Source organism: Tupaia chinensis, unplaced genomic scaffold, assembly GCF_000334495.1.
Source record: "Tupaia chinensis unplaced genomic scaffold, TupChi_1.0 Scaffold000144_1, whole genome shotgun sequence".
NCBI lineage: Eukaryota > Metazoa > Chordata > Mammalia > Scandentia > Tupaiidae > Tupaia > Tupaia belangeri.
The window spans coordinates 456,182-463,102 of NW_006159614.1; the positions used below are offsets into that span (position 1 = coordinate 456,182).

The 6,921-nt window shown below is 48.6% G+C and overlaps 1 long non-coding RNA gene across 1 annotated transcript in view; it reads left to right on the forward strand.

Moving 5' to 3' along the window:
- Positions 1-311: 311 nt before the first annotated feature.
- The window catches only part of LOC114007241 (uncharacterized), a 15,482-nt gene continuing 8,872 nt past the window's right edge, over positions 312-6,921 (forward strand). Inside the window, exon 1 of the long non-coding RNA XR_003548857.1 lies at positions 312-383. This is a non-coding gene — a long non-coding RNA (uncharacterized LOC114007241). The remainder of the gene's footprint in view (positions 384-6,921) is intronic.

A 6,921-nucleotide genomic window follows, 5' to 3' on the forward strand; every position in this document is an offset into this window, starting at 1 on the left:
TGTGCAGAAGCTTGCAAGCAGTTGAAGAAGGGAGCTGAGACTAAGAGCTTCACTCCAGCGGGTGCAGCCAGGAGCTGGCGGCCCGTCAGGAAGGGGGCCCTGCTGGCCTGAGCAGGCTGGAGTCCCGGCTCCCCAGGCTCTACCGGTCTCCACGTTCTTTGCCGGCACCGTTGGAGGGCGGCGCTACCAGGTTTGCCCAGGGCTAGTCACAAAGCCCCCTGGTCGGGCCCTGCCACTGCCCGGGGCAGCTGCTGCAAGGACTCGCACCTCGGCAGCTTCTTGGGGCTTCGCCTTGGAGGAACAGGGAGGACTCCTGAGTGGCTCAGAGGCACCAGCTCTTCCCTCTGCCCAGTCGCTGAGGTGGCTGGAATGTGTTCTCCAGAGTAAGTGGCCCTGGGGCTAGAGACCCGAGGACATTAGTCTGAAAAAGGGCTTCTGTGCTTTCAGTTCTCAGTCACTCGTTCCTGCAGTCACTGGCACTTCCTGGGGGGAACAGAGAGGTGGCAGAGCCCAGAGCATCTCAAAGCAGCAGGCTCTCGCAGGGCAGTCTGGGCTGCCTGGGAGCGTAGACCCCTCAGGCGTCCTGTCCCTAGCAGACCTGATACCCTTTTCGGATTTCAGGGAGCTTTCCATGTCTGGGGGAACTGGGCCAGACTGGAACTTCGGCAGAGGGTGCTGTGTGCAACGCCAAGTCCAGCCACACGCGCTGCTAGGGCCCATTCTGGGCCAGGCCACTCGCACTCCTGTCCTGGGGATGACCTCCCTCCCTCCTGCCTCACACTGCCACATGCCGCCCTCCTCCATCCCAGTGGCCCTGCTGGGAGCTGCCTCTGGGAGCCGGTGCCACACCCGCCCCCACCGACAGGCCTGTGGTTTCAGGATCTCACTGTGCACCTGTCGTCAGGTTTAATCGCAGTGAGTGTAAATGGCAATGCAGATTCTGCGCTTCGTCATCTTTCACTGGAGTCTGTTGGCAGCCTGCTCTGCTGGCTGTGACGCACCAGTCCTTCGCTGTCCCCGTCTCTGTCAGTTGCTTTGCGAGCTCCGGTTCTGTGGAGGCCTCTGCCCTCTCAGCTTCCAAGGACCGCAGCCCACACTGTAGGCAGCAAACTCTTTCTGGGAGTCATTTCTGCCAGCTCCGGGACTGGGCGGGAGAGGGAGGTGCTGTCCTGTGTGTCTTCACCCATCTTACATGTGAATATTCTAGCAGGTCAAGACATACTGGAAATACTTCCCAAATTTAGGTACGATCAAATGCTGCTGCCTAGACAGGAACGTGAAATCGCCCGCACCCCAGCTTAAACACGCTAAAAAGACCCAATCTAGTAATAATTTCACCTGCTTTGCAAAAGTGTTCAATATGCTAAGTGAAAATGATAATTTGATTTATTCTCTCTGTTGGGATCCTTGTAAGGTACTTGGATGAGGCGGCAACACCTGCCAGAGATGAAATGGAGCCTGTGGGGGGCTGGGCGAGGATTGGGGATTCCAGGCTCTGGGGCAAGTGCTTCCGTACTCTAAGGTCACAGGGCCCATGTGGCCCCTTGAACACTGGTTTACTATTTAAGGCTGCTTCATGTCATGCAGAGAAATGTTCATTCTGGTTTTGGGATGAAAATGTGGAGTAGCAAATCAATGGAAACGCATTGTTAGAATATCTTCCAGGAGACCTCAGTGGTGGACATGGCTGGTTTGAGGACCAAACCAGGCCAGGGAGAAGCACATATGCTAACTCTGAGAAGCACATTTGCTAACACTCTGGAGTGGGCACACTAGGGGACTTCAGAACATTTGAGGAAACATAGAACTAGAGTATGTAGACAGATTTTGAAATTCATGCGTGGTGGTTTCATAACAAGCGTTTTCCATGAGTGTCTGGAGACCCCAGTGGGAGCATTCAGAGAGCTCACAGGCACACCTGCAGAGGCCTACGACTGGCAGTGTCTTAGGTTTGGCTATTCCTGGGCAGATCCCTATTCCTGCTATTGGATAATGACTTGGAGCTTTTCTGAGTGAATGATCAGGAAGTAGGTTAGAGGCATTAGAACGCACCGCCATGCTGCGGTTCCACAAATGCTGATTTGAAGCTTGGCTTCGGTAGTGTTTCCCCCACTCTCTATCCAAAGAGCACTAGACTAGTGGAATTTCTGTGTCAGAGTTGACTTTTTTTTCTTTTTAAAGAATTATTAATTTAATTTAATTTATTATTATTTCTTAATTTGACTAGATAGAGAGCGGGAAAGTGAGAAAACGAGCCTCCAGGTCTAGGACTTGAACTGGGGTCCACCATGTGGGAGTCCAGTGCCTTTAACCGTCATACCCACCTGCTGGCCCCTTGAGTTTTTTATTTTTAAGGTACTAGTTTCACATGGAGATATAATTCATATACTTGCTGCTGTGCACCCATTTAAAGTGTATAATTCACTGGTTCTTAGTCCAGTCACATAGTTGGGCAATCACTACCACATCAATTTCAGAACATTTTCTTTTCTTTCTTTTTTTCTTTTTTTAAAGAGGTTTTGCTATAGGGCACAGGTGCTCACTAGAAAGACAGAGAGAGACAGAGAGACAGAAAGTGAGAAATCACCCCCCAGGGGAGATGGCCACGCTGCAATCTCTTCTCTCCCATTTTCCTCTTGGGATCTTGGGCACACATGCACATGAGTTTTAAGCCACTGGGTCTGGGACTCAAACCGTGGTCGAATACATGAGATTCCAGTGACATAGCCATTATGCCAACTCCTGGTCTCAATTTCAGAACATTTTCATCTGACCCATATCTGTTAGTGATCAACCGCTCAGCCCCTGACAACCACTTTCTCCTTCCTGTCAACCTCAATTTCCCTATTCTGGACATTTCTTATAAATGGAATCGTATAATATGTGGCCTTTCTGATGGGCTTCCTTCACTGAGCATAATGTTTGCAAGGTTAATCCATGTTGTAGCGTACGTCAGCAGTTCATTTTAATTGCCAAGTAATATTCTACTTTATGAATATGCCACATTTTATTTATCCATTCATTAGTTGGTTGACATTTTGGTTATTCACACTTTTTGACTATTTTTAAAAGAATTATTTAATTTAATCAAAGAGGGAGAGAGGAATAGAGAAAGAGGGAGAGAGAGAGAGAGAGAGATAGAGAGAGAGAGAGAGAGAAAGTGAGAAAGCAAGTTGCGAGGTCCAGTACTTGAACTGTAGTCGGCCATGTGGGAGTCCAGCAGCCTTAACTCCCACGCCACCTACTGGCCCCCACTTTTTGACTGTGTAATAATCCACTATAAATGCTTCTCTACACATGCTTGTGTGCACGTGTGTCTCCATTTCTCTCAGGTTTGTGCGTAGGAGTGGAATTTTTGGGCGTTGATATTTCTGTGTTCAGTGATTTAAGGACTTGCCAGTCTGTTTTCCGGTGGCCGCCCCACTTTATACGCTCACTTACAACGCACGCAGGTATCACGTCTTCACACTCGCCCAGAGCCTCTCACTGCCTTCACTGTTATTGTAGCGATTTCAGTGGGAGTTGTGGTAGCTCTCCCTCGTTTGGGTTTACATTTTTCTAGTGGCTAATGATATTGAGCATCTTTTTGTGTGCTTAGTGGCCATTTGCGTGACTGATTTCCAGAGGTGTTTGTTTATGTCCATTTAATTTTTAATTGAGTCGTGCGAGTCCTCTGCGTGTCCTGGTGTGAGTCCTCTGCGTGTCCTGGTGCGAGTCCTCTGCGTGTCCTGGTACGAGTCCTCTGCGTGTCCTGGTACAAATCTTTTCTACTCATGATCTACAATTATTTCCCCCCTTCAGAGTCTGCATTTTTCAGTGGGAGTTGTGGTAGCTCTCCCTCGTTTGGGTTTACATTTTTCTAGTGGCTAATGATATTGAGCATCTTTTTGTGTGCTTAGTGGCCATTTGCGTGACTGATTTCCAGAGGTGTTTGTTTATGTCCATTTAATTTTTAATTGAGTCGTGCGAGTCCTCTGCGTGTCCTGGTGTGAGTCCTCTGCGTGTCCTGGTGCGAGTCCTCTGCGTGTCCTGGTACGAGTCCTCTGCGTGTCCTGGTACGAGTCCTCTGCGTGTCCTGGTACAAATCTTTTCTACTCATGATCTACAATTATTTCCCCCCTTCAGAGTCTGCATTTTTCACATTCACTTTTCTAGTGCAAAAGTTTTCAATTTTGTTTAAGTCCAATTTATCATATTTTCCTTTTCTTGCTCGTGCTTCTGATGTGCTTCAGGCATGATGATTTAGCACAACTGCCACCACAAGAACACAAAGAGCTCCCAGGAACAGCGGGGTAGACGGGGAGGCTCTGAGGCAAGCAGAAGGCCAAGACTGTTTGGTGAAAAGCTCATTCATTTCATCAATGGGAAGAGTTTTGTGCCCATTATACCAAATGTTTTATTTTTAAAAGGCTTCTATGGCTAAACAATTTTAAGTTCATGGAGGTATTTTGTTAGCACATGTATCTTCATTTGAGAAGGAGGAGAGTGTTACAAATACCATTTCATGTATTTGAAATCCTGCCCTATTAAATCGGCTGTGATTTAAAAAGGACATCCTTATGTAGAATTTAAATTCCCATTTATTTCTTTTCATTTAATAATTTTATCCATGAGGATGTTGACCACCACCATACAAACTGTCCTTGGAGGCAAGCCCACTGACGAGGCCTATCTCCTGCTTTTAGTGAGCAAGTTCCCACTCCGTAGTGATCTGTACAAGTGGACCCTGCCAGTCGAGGTCAAGATTTGTGCAAGTTAATAGGGATAGCAAACTTGAAAAAGTCAAGTTCTTCGATACTTGAGGGATTTGACTTCACAAGTTGGGCTACATTTGTTATTTGTGTCAGTGACACTGCGTGGGATGAATGAGGTTATTTCAGATTCTTTGTCCTGGAGTGGAGGATATGCCACTTGTTCAGAGTTAAGGCATAAATATCGTTACTTTAAATACAAAATAAATCAGTGGCTGAGGGTTCAGAGTCCGATGATCGTGAGCTCCTGCTGTTGAACGGACAGGGAACGTCTGCACTACCAGGATGGTGTGCTTGTTCAAAGCTGTGTGGGTGAGGGCTACCTGAGCTTGGCTTCTCCAGAGAAGCAGAACTAATAAATGATGTGCAAGATAAGGAGTCCCTACGTGGTTATGGGTGCAGGTAAGTCCCAGAATCTGAGCTTAGCAGCTGGAGACCCAGGTGAGCCTGCGGTGTGACTGCGACTCCTCGTCCCAGTTCTAGTGCAGGATAAGACTGACGTCTCGGCTCAGAAACAGCAGAGCGCTCTCTTGCTGTGACTTCCGTTTCTGTTCAGGCCTTCAGTGGACTGCACAGGCCCACCCACATTGAGGAGGGCAACCAGCTTTGCTTGTTCCACGGACTCAAATGTTAATCGCACCCAGAAACAAAACTTACAGACACTTGTAGACTAATGTCAGCTGAGTACTGGGGCATCCCCGGCCCCGGAAGCTGGCACAAGGTCACTGGGGGTTAGCTCCAGGCACCGACTCTGCAGTCTGTACTAAAACCCTCAGAAAAGCAACTTCCTGAAGCCATGCCTGGTGCACCTGGGTCAGTGTGATCCCATAAAGTGCGACCCCGGAATCCCGTATCTAAAGAAAGACCAGCTCTTGCTCTCAGGGCCACTCTGCCACGTCCCAAGCGGTTCCGCATGGTAGACTCACGTAGTTGCAGGAGGTAGAAATGGGGTCCAGGGCTCGGCACGGGCATGAGCACACCCGTCCTTTCCATGGGCAGCAGGGCTCCTGTGTACGGGAAGTTCTCCAGGCAGCCACTGCCAGGGCCGTGAATTGAACTATTATGAACTCTTGCGTTAATAAGTGCAAACCCTGCGCGAGCATGCCAAGGATACAGCCTTCGATCTGCTTCTGGGCTTAAAATCACCAGCACTTTCAGGTGAGAAGGACTCTTCACATCACCAGCGTTGCCATTTTGGAAATGTCAAGGAGTGCTCAGGGCATCCTGTGGAGGCTTCGGCTCTGGGATCCGCAGTGGGAAATGACATTAGCTTTGGTGGTCCTCTTGCATGGCATGCCTCTCTGCCTTCACACCTGTGTTTCTTAGAAATAGTTTAGGCTCCTCTGGCAACTGGACACACTTTCTACCGACTACTGGATATGAACGGGTTCTGTAAACAGAGAAGCAGTAAAGCTACTTGGAAACAGAGAGCTTTAGTCAAACAAGCGTTTTCAGTTCAGGAGAGGGGGCCTGGGAGGCAGTGGACAGCAGGGAACAGGCAGCATGATATTAGGTAATGCGTTTATTTATTCCCTCAGTGAATTTATCGAATGTGCGAACAGGTTCTGTGCAGCCAAAGCAGCCAGCTGCCAGGCCAGTTCAGTCGGTGCGGGCTCTTCGCACCCTCGTGCTCTGAGGTGCAGATCGATTATGTAGGGCTGACTGAAGGCTTTTGGGCAGGTAAAAACTTTGCAGACAGAAATCTCGTCACTCTCTCGAAATGTACTTTATCTGCACCCCAAGGGCTGTGTAACTTTCAGTTCTGGTAGAGATGGAATAAAGACATAATTCTTTGTCATTTAAAAACCAAATCAGCACAATTTACGGCTGGAAGAGAATGGGCTTTGTGGTTGGGAATTCTCCTCCTCCTCCTCCTCCTCCTCCTTCTCCTTCTCCTTTTTTCTTCAGCTCCTTTTCTCTCTCCTCCTTTTTTATTTTACCAGAGGGTATGTGCACTCACAAGATGGGAACACAGAAAGGGAGAATAAGAAGAAAGTGAGAACACATCCTTCCACAGGGCTGGTCATACCCATGGCAATCCCTTCTCCACCTCTCCCTCCTTTTAGGATTTCTGGGCTCGCACACACTTTCTCAAGACCCCGGATCTGGACTCCAACCTCGAAGTCAGCCATGTGCAATCCAGCTGCCGTAACCATCTGCCTATGGGCTA